Source organism: Canis aureus, chromosome 21, assembly GCF_053574225.1.
Source record: "Canis aureus isolate CA01 chromosome 21, VMU_Caureus_v.1.0, whole genome shotgun sequence".
In the NCBI taxonomy this organism is placed as follows: domain Eukaryota; kingdom Metazoa; phylum Chordata; class Mammalia; order Carnivora; family Canidae; genus Canis; species Canis aureus.
In genome coordinates, this window is record NC_135631.1 from 32,223,956 (window position 1) to 32,241,031 (window position 17,076).

The following is a 17,076-nucleotide window of genomic DNA, read 5'->3' on the forward strand; positions in this document are numbered from 1 at the left end:
GGTTATTATCCACTTTTCTTAATAACCACACATATTTTTCAACACATACACACACACACTTGTATTTGGAGTCAGATGATCATGTAACATTAATGTTTACATCAAAGCATTTTGTTAGATTACAACTTTTAAAAGATCTTAAAATCAGCAACATTCCAGGCAATTTTCATTGAATTATAAACTTTGGCAAATCTACTTGTTTATCAAACAGTTGCACAAAGGATTTCTAAAAATATTAAAAAATACCTAATAGGAAATTTTCCAACAATTATGCAAAGAATAAAGTTTTTGTGGTTTCTTATTAAATTTTTGAAGAATATATTGTAAATCTCAAGAGACTGAATGTAATATATGCAATAATTGTTCTAACTGCAATTTGTGTCTACTGGAATAATAAAACAACAGCCACAATTACAATAAATGGGATTGTTAATTATGGAACTAATTTCACAACTACAGTTCCATAATCTAGGAAAATGCATAATATTAAGTGATTAAAATATGGAATGTGTTAAAGGACCACATTAGTTTTACACACCAAACATTTGTAGACAACCAACTTCCCAGAAAAATATATATAAATATACGTAAATGTATGATATATATAGTTCTCCATGCCACACAGTGGAAACATAGTAGTACAGAGAGCTTATTTAGAAAAAAAATATGTAAGTATGTCTTATCCTAGATATAGATACTTAGAAACACCTAAACAAGAATAAAGTTTGCTATTATTCCCTTGTGGCATTGATGCTGTTGACCCATGACCATGAGGACACGCTCTAAATTGTTTTGTTTTATTTTAATACAAGTAATGAATCTCCTTTCAAAAGAAGCATATTTTCCTGGCCAGAATAAGGTATCCTTGAACCAGAAATAACTGCCATGTTTTCAACTGAGTTAACAATAACAGAAGCAAAACATGTAAAATTTTGGCAGGTACCAAATTTCTTAGTGAAAACTTAAAGCTTCACTAGAATTGATGGATGGGAATGAGGAACTTGTTGCAACCAAAATTTAAATTTAGGTGTCATAGCCAACAATAATGTTATCAGTATTCCCAAAATTTTCAGCCTTCTTCTATAACAAGCTGTGATGTTTCCAGTAATATCAGATATCAGGAAGTTTTCAAGACCAATAGTATTTAACTATGTGGATTAAAAATTTCACTTTTAGCTGTATGAGTATCAGAGAAATTAAGAATGAAACAATCAGATACATGGAATCAGGGAGTCATGGGAGAAAACTTGTCTCCAGGCAATATGTCATAGTATTAGTTATGTTTCTACAACACAAAAAATTAAAATCTATTCAGCGAAGTAAGCAAAACACACATGAAAACACTCACTAAGATGGCACATCTCTTTGTATACATCTCTAGAGATATGAGTAGAAATGCAAAAAATTAACAAATTAAAGTTATTTTAAATGAGGGACTCCTCAGTCATCCCTTCACTTCATTCATCACTGTCTTCATCAACACATCATTTTATACATTCATTAGTTCATTAAACATTTGCTAAATCTTGGATTCATGCCAGGCAGAGTTTGGTTACATAGGATACCTCACTGACAAGACACAATCTCTGCCCATAAGAACATAGTCAAAAAAGAGAGATAAACAAGCAAACCTTAAAGTTGCAGTAGAGAATGAACAATACAACCATGAAATTGTATACAGAAATATAGAAATAGAAGAAAACAAGGGACCCAACTCTATTGGATGGGTTAGAAAAGGATATTTATGGTTCTTTATTGCTAGAACAAACCTATATGTTGAGGAATTTGTAGAGTTTAAAATTTAAAAATATATTGATTAATAGGAGAAAGAACTCTTAAGATTGTATCAATGAAGTTAAAGAGGAGATTCACAGAAAAAGAAGATTGTGCTGGTTTTTAAAAATATATGAAGATATCAGTGAAAATGCTGCAATGAGTCAGAGAAAGATGGTAGATAAAGAAGCTTTATTGTTCGTGTATCAATTCTGTACTGGTATATAACAAACTATGCCAATGCTTTGTGACTTAAAATAACTGTAGACTTAACTATTGTTCATAAGGCTATGGGTTGGAAATCCAGGCATTTTTTTCTTCTGATTTCAGCTAGGAGGATCATACTGTTGTGACTATCTGAAAGCTTGAATAAGTTGGAGGACTTAACATGACCTCAGTGCTAGCAGGTGGTGTTGGCTGTCAGGTGGGTTGCCTCAGTTCTCATCCACATGGATGTTTATCCTTTAGTTGTTAGAACTTTTTAATAGCATGATAATTTTAGGGTTCCAAAGGATCAAGAATGGAATTTGTAACACTTCTTTTAAAAAAAATTTTTTTAAGTAATTTCTACACCCAATGTGGGGCTCAAACTTAGAATCCCAAGATCAGGAGACACACTGCTCTACTGACTGAGTGATCCAGGCACCCCTGTAACACCTATTAAGTATAATATCTGAAATTTCAACAGTGTTAATTCTGCTACATCCTATAGACAAAGCAAATCACAAAGCTTTAATTCAGGAGAGAAGAAAAGTAGACAAATGAGAAATGTTTTACAATGAGTTAGATCAACTATATAGAAACTCTACAGTACGTCAGAATTTTAAGTTAGGAAGGATAAACCAGTGGGTATAGAATTGAAAGCAAGCAAAGACCAAGTTTTTTGTTATAGGCCTGGGGACACTGGCAACAGAGGAGTCATAATATAGTGAGAAGGCAGCTAATGGAATGAATAGAATAGTAGACAATAAAAATGGAAGATATAGTCTGTCAAGGATGAGGTATACTATACCTGTGAGAATTGGTGATTGCTCAAGTAATTGTTTGATGTTTGAGATTGAGTTGAATAAGTTAGAAAATTCACATTCTTTGTCTTACTAGTTTTCTGATGGCAGCAATTTTGGACTAATAATGAGTATAGTGTGAGATTTAAATTGATGCAGAAGTTTGTCTCCCTTTTATTCACTATACCACATTATGATTGGAGTATAGGGTATCACTTCATTATCAACAAATTGTTTAAGTAGCAAATATAGTCTAGGATTTAGATTAGTAACATACACACCAATATTCAAAGAGCAATATTTGAGTGATTTTTAAGAAAGTATTTAGTACAATAAAATTTTACCAAACCAAATCCTCCAGCATATAAAATTTATACATTATGACCACATAGGATATATCCCAGGAGTGTAAGGTTGATTTAACATGCAAGAATCAATTAATGTAATACATTGTATTGATAGACTAAAGAACGAAAATCATGTATTCATACATAGCAATAGATGGAGAGAAAGTATTTGACAAAAAACAATGCTCATTTATATTAAAAAAAACTCAACAAACACAATCTGATAAAGGTCACATATAAAAGACCTATAGTTAACATCATTAATTATGAATGACTGGATACTTTCCCTAGAGAAAAGGCAAAGATGCCCACTTGCACCACTTTTTTGTTTTTGTTTTTAGTAGACTCCATGTTCAGTGTGGAGCCCAATGCAAGGACCCTGAGATCAAGACCTGAGCTGACACTTAGTGACTGAGCTACTGAGGCACACCCACAGTTGTACCACTTCTATTCAACATTGTTCTGGAGGTTTTAGAGAGTGAAATCGGGCAAGAAAAAGAAATCTAAGCATTATTCTGGAAACAAAGGAGTAAGATTTTTTTATTCATGATAATATGGAGTCCTTCCCCCAATCTATCTTGAACATTAGTTCAGAAAGTTCACAGGTTACAAGATCATATTGATACGAAAATCAACTGCATTTCAACATGCAAGTGATGAACAAACCAATAATAAAAGTAAGAATGCAGTTCCATTCACAATGCTTTCAAAAATGAAAAACATAGGAATAAATTTAACAAAAGAATTGCAAAAACAATTCACTGAAAGTCATATAAGAACATTAAAATAACTTACAGAAGACATAAATAAGTAAAAGACATAAACAGTAAATCCTTTGTTCATGAATTGGAAGATTTAATATTATTAGGATAGTAATTCTCTCCATTAATCAATATATTTAATTTAATCCTTACTAAAGTTATAACAGGTTTTTTTCTTGCAGAAATTGGTAAGCTGATCTCAAAAACTTTAAAAACCCGAAAGACCTAAAGTCATCAAGACAATTTTGAAAAAAAGAACAAAATCAGAGTGCTTTCATTTTCTGACTTTAAAGATTATATGAAGTTACATATACATATAGATCATTTTATATTTTACTACTATTATATATCTTATGCATACTATTTACTATAATATATATACAAATAGTATTTGGTGTATGATCAATCGATAGATGATAGATAGATAGATAGATAGATAGATACACATATAGTTATACATATAGATACCTTTGGCATAAGGATACATGTAATGATTAATAGAATGGAATTGAAGTCCAGAAATAAACTCTAACATTTATGGTCAAGAAAACTGTAACTTTTCAAAAAGGTGGAGGGATTTAGTAAGAAAAGGACAATATTTTCAACAATTGACCTCCACAGGAAAAAAGATTGGCTCTTGTCTCCTACTACAAACAATACAACTCAAAATGGATGGTAGGGGCACCTGGGTGCTCAGTTGTTTAAGCCTCCGACTCTTGATTTCAGCTCAGGTCATGATCTCAAGGCTGTGAGAATGAGCCCAGTATCAGGCTCTGCACTGGGTTTGTAGCCTGCTTAAGATTCTCTCCCTCTACCCATCCACCCCCGCAAAAAATTTTTTAAGTAAAAATTAAAAAAATAAAAATTAAATTTAAAAATGAGTTATCACGGTAATAAATTTTTTTAGAAGAGAACACAGGAGAGAAATCTAACACCTTGTGTTAGACAAAGATTTCTTAAGGCAAAATAACAAAACCTTTATATGTAAAGATAAAGAAATAAATAGAATCTCATCAAAATTCAAAATATTTTTACTTTAAAGGAAAGCATTATGAAAATAAGCTAACAATAAGGTGGAAGAAAATATTTCAAAAGCACAGACCTGATAAACTCCTTATATTTAGAATAAATAAAGAATAAACCACCCAATAATAAGATAAAAACGCCAATGAAAACATAGGCAACAGATTCAGAGTCACAAAAGAAAAATACATAAATGTCTAATACACATATAAACACATACTCAGCATCATTAGTTATTAGAGAAATTAAAAATAAAATCACAATAATATGCTATTTCCTAACTATTATTATGTAGTAAAACAAAGAGGAAGGAAGGAAGGAAAAGAAAATGGATAATAGCAAATGTGGTTGAAGATCAGAGAAACCAGGATTCTCATACTTCGCTGGTGGGAAGGTAAAATTGTACAGCCAACTTTGAAAGCAGTTTGCCAGTTTTTTAAAAAAGTGAAACATAAATTCACCCAGCATATTCCACTCCTGGGTATGTATCCAAAAGAAATAAAAACATATGCCCACACAGAAAAGATTTGCTCATTAAATAAATGTTCATAGAAGCATTACTCATAATAGTCACAATTAGAAATGGCCTAAATCCATCAACTAATAGAGACATAGACAAAAAGTTGTATATCCATGCAATGGAGCATGAGTTGCAATAAAAAGGAATGAATTGCTGATAAATGCTACAGCATGGATGAAACTCAAACACAATATGCTCAGTGAAATATCAGTCATAAGAGATCAGACTATATGATTCCATTTATATGAATGAAAACTCAATTATGGTGATGTTTGCATAATAACAATTTATTGAACAAAAATTTAATTGAATTCTTGAAAATATAAGTAAAACATGCCTCAAAGTTAAAAAAAAAAACAATACAAATAAAGCAAAGCTATTTTATTGAACACCCAACTCTGAGTTGGGCCACTACAGAAAAATAAGAATGACAACTAGTGGAAAGTTCTCTAGACCGAATGTCAAAACATGAGATTCTTTGTGCCAGCTACTCCTTGCCAATAAAAATGTTGTGTTTGCAAGTACCTTAACATTTCTGAACCTCAGTGTCTCTGTCTGTTATACAAGTAGATTGGGATAGGTGATTCCTAAAAACTTTAGTTACTTATAAAAACCCATGAGTCGATTCATTTATTTAAAATTATTGGAAGCAAAAACAATTATAGGAAGCATCCATAAAATCATAGGATGAAGTGTTAAACTCTGAAATAACATTCACCAAAACTTCACCAATTTTCTTCCTTTTCTTTTATTTATTTTTATTGAAGTGCAATTTGCCAACAAATACCCAGTGCTCATCCCATCAAATGCCCCCCTCAGTGCCCATCACCCAATCACCCCATCCCTCTGCCCACCTCCCCTTTCCCTGAGTTAGGAGTCTCTCATGTTTTGCCTCACTCTCTAATTTTTCCCACTCAGTTCCCCTCCTTTCTCCTATAATCCCTTTCACTATTTCTTATATTCACCCTATGAGTGAAACCATATGATGATTGTCCTTCTTCGATTGACTTACTTCACTCAACATAATCCCCTCCGGTTCCATCCACGTTGAAGCAAATGGTGGAGATTCATCATTTCTAATGGCTGAGGAATATCCAATTGTATACAGAGACCACAGCTTCTCCATCCATTCATCTGTTGATGGACACTGAGGCTCCTCCCACAGTTTGGCTGTTGTGGACATTGCTGCTAGAAACATCGGGGCGCAGGTGTCCCGGCGTTTCACTGTATCTGTATCTTTGGGGTAAATCCCCAGGAGTACAATTGCTGGGTCGTAGGGCAGATCTATCTTTAACTCTTTGAGGAACCTCCACACAGTTTTCCAGAGTGGCTGCACCAGTTCACATTCCCACCAACAGTGCAGACGGTTCCCCTTTCTCGCATCCTCTCCAACATTTGTGGTTTCCTGTCTTGTTAATTTCCCCCATTCTCACTGGGGTGAGGTGGGATCTCATGGTGGTTTTGATATGTATTTCCCTGATGGCCAGTGATGCGGAACATTTTCTCATGTGCCTATTGGCCATGTCTATGTCTTCTTTGGTGAAATGTCTGTTCATATCTTCTGCCCATTTCATGACTGGATTGTTTGTTTTTTTGCTGTTGAGTTTAATAGTTTCTTTATAGATCTTGGATCCTAGCCGTTTATCTGATGTGTCATTTGCAAATATCTTCTCCCATTCTGTAGGTTGTCTTTCAGTTTTGTTGACTGTTTCTTTGCTGTGCAGAGGCTTTTTATCCTGATTAAGTCCCAATAGTTCATTTTTGCTTTTGTTTCTTTTGCCTTCATGGATGTATCTTGCAAGAAGTGCTGCGGCCAAGTTCAAACAGGGTCTTGCCCATGTTCTCCTCTAGGATTTTGATGGATTCTTGTCCCACATTGAGATCTTTCCTCCATTGTGAGTTTATTTTTGTGTCTGGTGTAAGAGAATGGTCCAGTTTCATTCTTCTGCATGTGGCTGTCCAGTGTTCCCTGCACCATTTATTGAAGAGACTGTCCTTTTCCAATGGATAGTCTTTCCTGCTTCATCTAATATTAGTTGACGATAGGGTTGAGGGCCCATGTCTGGGTTCCTTATTCTGTTCCATTGATCTATGTGTCTGTGTTTGTGCCAGTACCACACTGTCTTGATGACCACAGCTTTGTAGTACAACCTGAAATCCAGCATTGTGATGCCCCCAGCATTGGTTTTCTTTTTCAATATTCCCCTGGCTATTCAGGGTCTTTTCTGATTCCACATAAATCTTAAGATTATTTGTTCCAACTCTCTGAAGAAAGTCCATGGTATTTTGATAGGGATTGCATTGAATGTGTAAATTGCCCTGGGGAGCATTGACATTTTAAGAATATTAATTCATCCAATCCATGAGCATGGAATATTTTTCCATCTCTTTGTGTCTTCCTCAATTTCTTTCAGAAGTGTCCTGTAGTTTTTAGGGTATAGATCCTTTACCTCTTTGGTTAGGTTTACTCCTAGGTATCTTATGCTTTTGGGCGCAATTGTAAATGGGATTGACTCCTTATTTTCTCTTTCTTCAGTCTCATTGTTAGTGTATAGAAATGCCACTGATTTCTGGGCACTGATTTTGTGTCCTGCCACACTGCCGCATGGCTGTATGAGTTCTAGCAATCTTGGGGTGGAGCCTTTTGAGTTTTCTACATATAGTGCCATGTCATCTGCAAAGAGGAAGAGTTTGATTTCTTCTTTGCCAATTTTGAGTGCCTTTTATTTCTTTTTGTTGCCTGACTGTTGAGGCTAGGACTTCTAGTACTATGTTGAATAGCAGTGGTGAGAGTGGACATCCCTGTCGTGTTCCTGATCTTAGGGAAAATGCTCTTAGTGTTTCCCCATTGAGAATGATATTTGCTGTGGGCTTTTCATAGATGGCTTTTAAGATGCTGAGGAATGTTCCCTCTATCCCTACACTCGGAAGAGTTTTGATCAGGAATGGGTGCTATATTTTGTCAAATGCTTTCTCTGCATCTATTGAGAGGATCATATGGTTCTTGTTTTTTCTCTTGTTGATATGATCCATCACGTTGACTGTTTTACGAGTGTTAAACTAGCCTTGCATCCCGGGGATAAATTCCACTTGGTCATGGTGAATAATCATCTTTATGTATTGTTGGATCCTATTGGCTAGTATCTTGTTGAGAATTTTTGCATCTGTGTTCATCAGAGTTATGGTCTATAACTCTCCTTTTTGGTGGGGTCTTTGTCCAGTTTTGGAATCAAGGTTATGCTGGCCTCATAAAACGAGTTTGGAAATATTCTGTCCCTTTCTATCTTTTAGAACAGCTTTAGTAGAATACGTATTGTTTCTTCTTTAAACAGTGTTTCTGGTCTCTATTTCATTGAGTTCTGCTCGAATCCTTATTATCTCCCTCCTTCTACTGAATGTAGGCTTTATTTGCTGTTCTTTCTCAAGTTCCTTTAGGTGCAAGGTTAGCTTGTGTATTTGTTGTTTCCAATTTTTTTGAGGGAGGCTTGTATTGTGATGTATTAGAAGGAAATACATCCCTCTGAGGACTGCTTTTGCTGTATCCCAAAGATTTTGAATGGTTGTATCTTCATTCTCATTAGTTTCCATGAATCTTTTTAATTCTTTTCATATTCCTGGTTGACCCTTTCATCTTTTAGTAGGATGTTCTCTAATTTCCATGTGTTTGAGTTTACAAATGTCTCCTTGTGACTGAGTTCTAGTTTCAAAGCATTGTGGTCTGAAAATATGCAGGGGAAAATCCCAATCTTCTGGTATCGGTTGAGACCTGATTTGTGACCCAGTATGTGGTCTATTCTGGAGAAAGTTCCATGTGCACTTGAGAAGAATGTGTATTCAGTTGTGTTCAGATGCAAAGTTCTGTAAATATGTGTGAAATCCACCTGGTCCAGTGTATCATTTAAGGCCCTTGTTTCTTTGCTGATGGTGTGCTTATAATATCTGCCATTTGCAGAAAGTGCCGAGTTGAAGTCTCCTACTATTAGTGTATTATTATCTAAGTATGTCTTTACTTTGGTTATTAATCGATTGATATACTTGGCAGCTCCCACATTAGGGATTGTTAGGTCCTTTCGTTGGATAAACCCTTTAAGTATGATACAGTGTCCCTCTTTATCTCTTACTACAGTCTTTGGGTTAAACTCTAATTTATCTGATATGAGGATTGCTACCTCAGCTTTCTTTTGAAGACCATTTGAATGGTAATCGGTTCTCCACCCCTTCATTTTCAGGCTGGAGGTGTCCTTAGATCTAAAAAGAGTCTCTTGTAGACAGCAAATAGATGGGTCTTATTTTTTTTTTATCCAGTCTGAAACCCTGTATCTTTTGATGGGATCATTTAGCCCATTCATGTTAAGAGTAACTATTGAAAGATATGAATTTTTTCATCGTAATACCTATTCAGTCCCTGTTTTTGTGGATTATTTATTTGGACTTCCTCTTTCTTTTACAGAGTCCCCCCTTAGTATTTCTTGCAGAGCTGGTTTGGTGGTCACATATTCTTTCAGTTTCTGCCTATCTTGGAAGCTCTTTACCTCTCCTTCTATTCTGAATGAGAGCCTTGCTAAATAGAGTATTCTTGGCTGCATGTTCTTCTCATTTAGGACCCTGACTATATCCTGCCAGCCCTTTCTGGCTGCCAGGTCTCTGTGGGGAGGGCTGCTGTTAACCTAATATTTCTCCACATATAAGTTAGGGATTTCTTGTCTCTTGGTGCTTCAAGGATTTTCTCTTTGTCTTTGGAATTTGCAATCTTCACCATTATATGTCGGGGTGTTGATGGATTTTTGTTTATTTTTGGGGGAGAGTCCTCTCTGTCTCCTAGATCTGAATGCCTGTTTCCTTTCCCAGATAGAGAAATTCTCAGCTATGATTTGTTCAAATATACTTCGTGGTCCTCTCTCTCTCAGCCTCTTCTGGAACCCCAATTATACGTATATTCTTCCTTCTCAAGATATCACTTATTTTCCTAAGCCTTTCCTCATGGACTCTTGTTTTTCTCTTTTTTCCTCAGCTTCTTTTGTTACCATCAACTTGTCTCCTATGTCACTCACTCTCTCTTCTACCCCATTAGCCCTATCAGTTAGAGCACCCAGTTTGGACTGTATCTCTGACAAAGTATTTTTAATTTCGGTTCTGTAGTAAGAGAATATGTAGGTCCTTTCTGCTCTTTTCTAGAGCCACCAGAATTTTTCTAATTGTACTTCTAAATTATATATCTCTGACATAATATTTAAATCCATGTCCAGCAATTCTTTGGCAGAGAGTATCACTTCTGGTTTCTTTCTTTTGTGGCAAATTCTTCTTTCTAGTCATTTTGTTGCTCTCTCTTCCACCTCATTAACCCTAGCAGTTAGGGCCTCCAGTGTGGATTGCATCTCATTTAATCTATTTTTAATTTCATCCTAATTAGATCTCAATTCTGCAGTAACAAAGTCTCTAGAGTCCTTTTGCTTCTTTTCCAGAGCCAACAGTAGCTTTAAAATTGTACTTCTGAACTGAATTGCTGACATTGTATTGAAATCCAAAATCTTTAAGTGTGGGCAAATAATACTGTTTCTGGTCTGTGGGCTTTTTGTGTGTGCGCGCACTATTCTTCCTTCTACTCATTTTGTGCAGTGCAGAGTGGCTATATGAGTGGGTTGAGTCAAAAAGGTCAACCATGACCTAAGTAAAATGCACCCTAGATGATTCTGAAGAGGTCAGAGACCAGAAAATAAAAGAAAAAGAAAAACAGAAAATAAAAGTACTACTAAAGTGAAAAATAATTTTAAAACAAAGTAGTAAAAATAAAAAGCCAAAAAACAAAAATAAAGAAGAAGAAAAAATAAAAAGAAAAAAAAATAAAGAAAAGAGGGAAAAAAGGAGAGGGATGGTGGTGGTGAGGAAGTTGTAGTGGAGGGAGAATGTAGTCTACCTAAGGGGTTCAAGAGGGTGATTCTCTTGGTTTTGAGTGTATTAAGCTCTTTAGGTTAGAAGATGCTCAATCCCAAATTTATATAAAGGAGCAATACTGTGGAGAGCCCCACCATTGGCCACCACAACATAAATGAGATAGATAGAAGAGGGGGGCAGAATGGGAAGGAAGGGAGAATATAATCTCACAGAATGAGCCAGCACAGTGTTCCACTTGGTTCTGGGTGCATACTGGTCATGTTTTAGAAGGTTCTAACTTCCACCATTGTAGAACAAAATGAGGCAGGAAAAAAACAAAAAAACAGAAAACAAATACCCATATCTTGTATATCTATAAAAATTAAATTGAGTATGTTGAAGGGAATCCAGAAGTGAAAAATATATCTAATACATGTTATTGTATAAATATGAAAGTGAAAAAAGAAAAACCTTAAAAATGAAGAGTTAGTAAAATATTGTAGTTAAGGTGGGAAAAGAGAAAAAATATTGGAAGTTTTTAGTATGATATAAAAACGGATTGTAATGGAAAAAGAGGAAAAACTAGGGGGACCCCCTAGTTCTATTATACTATTTTCCCTCAGTCCTGGAGCTTTCCAGTGCTGCTTGGTCCAGAACTTGCTCTTCCCCTGTCCTTCTGGTCTTCTGGGGGCTCTTCCCCTGTCCTTCCAGCCTGCTGTTCTGATTCTCAGGTGATTGTACCTGGGGGAGCTGCACCCCCCCGCCCCCGCCAGGTGCCAGGCTCAGGGGGAGCTGTGTACCCCACAGGAGCCGGGCTCATCGGGAGCTGTGTACCCTGTGAGGCCCCGTCCCCTGTGCCCTCCCACCAGGCAGGAGACAACACCAGGAGGAACAGCAGCGCTGGCAGTGGCCAGCTCCCTACCCTGGGGTCAGCTCCGGGGGAACACCTCCCCACACAGCTCCCAGTCCGCCTCTCCCATAGGGATGGGGGCTCAGCTCCCCGGGGACCCCCCCCTGACCCGGAGCCCCCACCTGACCCCCGGCTTCTCCCTGAGGTCCCGGGGGCTGCACTCCGGCCCTTGACCGAGCCAGGCCTACGGCTCTGCTGCACTCCCCTGCCCTCCCCACCCCCCCGCCATGACCCCAGGATCTGGGGGCGCCCCTGCCCCTCCCCGTCCTGCCGGGCTCCCTGCTGAGTGTGGCTCCCTCTGGGAAGAATCCACCGGGTGCTTCAAGTTCCTGGGGCTCCCGCGCTGGACTTTCCCGGGGACCGTCCCCCTCCCCCACCGGCTTAGCCCGACGCCCTCCCCACCCTCCACTGGATCCCTTTTCATGTATTTATTTATTTCCCCACCTTCCAACCTTGTTAGAAGCGAAAACCCTTGTCTCTGTAGCTTCCGGCCCTTCTGTACGTCTCAGGTCGGATTGGCAGGTGCTCAGGTGGTGTGGACAGTCATCCAGATGAGTTGGGGGTGGGGTGAGCTGAGGACCCTACTCCTCTGTCACCTTGCCCCTCCTCTGCACCAATTTTCTTTCTTTAGCAATTTTGTGTTTTTAAAATGTACTTGCGTGTGTATTTTCTAACTCATTGGACCAACCACATTTTATTGAGTACCCACTATATGTATAAAGTATGAATGCTATGGAAAAAAATAAAATGTATAATATCACCTCAAAAGAATCTTTCATTCTCAAAATAGATACCATAATGGATGATACAGAACTTGCAGAAGAAAGTTAGAAGCGATGGCTCATATATGAGGTATAATAAAACACTAGAATATTTCAGGGCCAGAAAAGATTCTTTAAAACTGGAGCATAAGAAAAGCCTTTGTGGGGGAAATATAATTTGATTTGAACCTTGAAGAATAGATAAGATTCAGGGAAATACCTGGGTGACTCAATGGTTGAGCCTCTGCCTTTGGCCACGGTGTGATCCCAGGGTCCTGGGATCGAATCTCCATCAGGGTCAGGGTCAGGGTCAGATGCTTCTCCCTCTGCCTATGTCTCTATGTCTCTCTCTCTCTCATGAATAAATAAACAAAGTCTAAAAAAAAGATTCATACATGTGAAAATGTGAAGAATTATATCCATTTGGAAAAATTACACAAGTAATATAGGAAAATTCAGAGAAAATATTACAATTTGGCTGTATAGGAATGAAAAAGTGAAATAAAAAATAAAAATATAATGTGGGATGGTACGTTTGACCTGGATTGTAGAAGATTTTGAATGTTAGGAGGCCTTTCATTGATTCTTGATGGATAATTCTCACCAAGTTTTTTAAATTAAGACTATATTCTTAAGACAATTTAAGGTTCATAGCAAATTTGAGAGATGCATGCACATGCATAGATTCCCCTATTGTCAACATTACTCAGTAATATGTGTGTTGTTGTTTTTTAACCGAGGACAAACCTACATTAATATGTCATAATCAGCCAAAGTCCATGGTTTACATTACAACCAAAGTCCATGGATTACATTACTCTTGGCTTTGTACATTACAGGGATTTGAGCAGATGTATAATGACGTGTATCCATCATTATGGTAACATACAGGATAGTTTCACTGCCCTAAAAATCCTCTATGCTTCACTTATCATCTCTGCCCATCTCTAGAAACCAATGATCTTTTATTGTATCCATAGTTTACCCTTTTCCAAATGTCATGTAGTTGAAACTGTATATACAGTAATTAGCCTTTCAGATTGGCTTCTTTCACTTAGTAATATGCATCTAAGTTTCCTCAATGTCTTTTCAAGACTTGATAGTTCATATCTCTTTAATGTTGAATAATATTCTACTGTCTGGACGTACCACAATATATTTATTTACCTACTGAAGGACATCTTAGTTGCTTCCAAGTTTTGGCAACTATGAATAAAGCTGCTATAAATATCCAGGTACAGATTTTTGTGTAGCTTTAAGGTTTTAGTTCTTTTGGTTAAATAGTAAAGAATGCAACTGTTGGATTATGTTTAATTTTGTAAGAAACCACCAAACTGTCTTCCAAAGTGACTGTACCATTTTGCATTGTCACCAGCCATCAGTGTTCTTATTGCTCCATATCCTCACCAGCAGTTGATGTTGTAGTGTTCCACATTTCAGCCATTTTAATAGGTGTATAATGATATCTAATTGTTGTTTTAATTTGCATTTCCCTGATGACCTATTATGTAGAGCATATTTTCATATGCTTGTTTGCCATCTGTCTTTCTTCTCTGATGAAATGTCTATCTTAATGGTTCTTGGAGCATTTTTTAATTGAGTTGTTTTCTGGCTGTTGAGTTTTGAGAGTTCTTTGTGCATTTTAGGTAATAGTCCTTTATCATATGTGTCTCTTGCAAATATTTTCTCCCAGTCTTGGCCTGTCTTCTAATTTTCTTGACATTGACTTTCGCAGAACAGGAGATTTGAATTTTATTGAAGTCCAGTTTAGCATTTACTTTTCTCGTTGATTAGAAGTTTGGTGTTGTATCTAACCACTCATTGCCATACCCAAGGTCTTCTAAATTTTATTTGTTGTCTTCTGAGAGTTTTATAGTTTTTTTTTATATGTGGATCTATGATCCATTTGAGTTAATTTTTGTGCAGTTGTAAGATCTATATTTAGTTCCTTTTTTTCGTGTGAATATCCATCATTTGTTGAGATCATTGCTTCATTTTCTTTCCTTTACACCTCTGTCAAAAGATCAGTGGACTGAATATATGGAAGTATATTTCTGTTCTCTTCTGTCACATTGATCTGTTTGTCTGTTCTCTCCCATACCACACTGTTTTGATTAGCATAGTTTGAAGTTGAGTAGTGTCAGTCTCAGCCTCGTTCTTCTCCTTCAATATTGTGTTGACTATTCTCTTTACCTTTTCATGTAAGTAAGTTAGATTCAGTTTGTTGATGTCTATAAGATCACTTGATGGGGTTTTGATTGGGCTTGCAATGAACCTACAGATCAATTTGGAAATAACCAACATTTGATCAATATTTATTTTTCCTATTCATGAACATGGAATATATCTCCATTCGTTTAGTTTTTTATTTTGTTCATCAGAATTTTATAGTTTTCCTCATTTTGATCTTGTGCATATTTTGTTTGATCCACTAACTTTTGAGTAGCAGAGTAAATTTATCAGAGGTTTACATTAAGAAAATTAATCTAATTGTCCTGAAAGGGAGAAATTGGAAGTTGTCAGCCTGGTTGAAATGCAAGACAATAAAGATGTGAAGTTGATTAGTTGTCATGAAAACAAAGAGTGTAACAAAGATGTCACTGATGTTGCCAAGATAGACTTAATAGAATTTGTTATTCCTTATATAAGACCAGAAGATGCCAAATAATAATAGAAAGTGGTCTAAACTCTTTAACTGTTACTTCATTCAATTCTCCATAGCATTGAATGAAGTAAGAACTATTATCCTCATTTTATAAATTAGAAAACAGTACAGAAGATAATCCAAGGGTCGTGTCTATAACAGAGCATGGCGGGTTTGTTGGAATCTAACATCTGTATCCCACTCTTAAGTCCTCGCCACAAACTGTGTCTTGAACCTTAGTTACTGAAAATATTGTGGTTCTGTGGACATAAATTGGGTACATAGTATGATCAAAGTCCATTTGAGATGGAATAAGAAAAATTGAGTTTGGATAGCTTGTTTTGTTTTCCCTTAATGACGTGTGTGTGTGTGTGTGTGTGTGTGTGTGTCTGTTTCTATTTCGTAAGCTCAGTGCTCATAAAGCCTGTTGGAAAAATATGAATTTCATACAGAAGCTAAGAATATTTAAATAAAAATCCACATTGAAATTCTCAGACTACAGTGCAACTAAGTCACATGGTTCATTACCATCTTCATAGTAGAGATTTTTATTTTTTAATTTCTTTCTTAAAGATTTTTAAAAATGTATTTATTTGAGAGAGAGAAGGGGTGAGAGAGAGAACACAGAGGGAAAGGCTCCCTGCTGAGTAGACAAGCCTGATGCTGGGCTTGATCCAGGACCCAGAGATCATGATCTGAGCCAAAGCCGATGCTTAACCAACTGAGCCACCCATGCACCCTCACAGTGGAGCTTTTTAATTTTTTTTCAAAGATTCTATTTATTCATGAGAGACACACACAGAGAGGCAGAGACAGAAGTAGAGGAAGAAGCAGGCTCCCATGGGGAGCTTAATGTGGGACTTGATCCCAGGACCCCCAGATTACTATTTGAACCAAATTTGAACCAAAGGCAGATGCTCAACCACTGAAACACCCAGGTGTTTCAAAGTAGAGTTTTTAAATAAGAAATTGCATCCTTTTATAAATGGGCAATGCCTTCTATCCCTTCAAGTTGTATATGCTGTATGTATCATTTAAAATCATGTTAAAAAAGTGATAATGTGGAAAATGTTTTACATTTTTTATGAAAAGAAGATTAAATAAACATATTTATAAATTGTGTACATGTGTGCGCATATGTGTAAATCTAAAAAAATAAGTAAAAAGGTATACACAAAATTTTAACTTCAGTTATCTCCTTATAGTGAGGTTGTAAATATATTTTTCTTTCCATTTTGGGCTTTCTTAGATTTTCTAATAATCTGACATGTATTAGGACTTCATTCTATCTAAAATAACTGATAAACTGTTGATGAACTATATCATTCAATTGTTGGTGAAGTTCTGTGCTACTTCTAGTTACTCTGCTCCTAGGTAGAATTGTCATCTCTTAGCCTTATACCTCTTGCCACTTCCCTTCTTGTGTTATCTCAATCTATAGAACTAATTTTTGTATTAATTG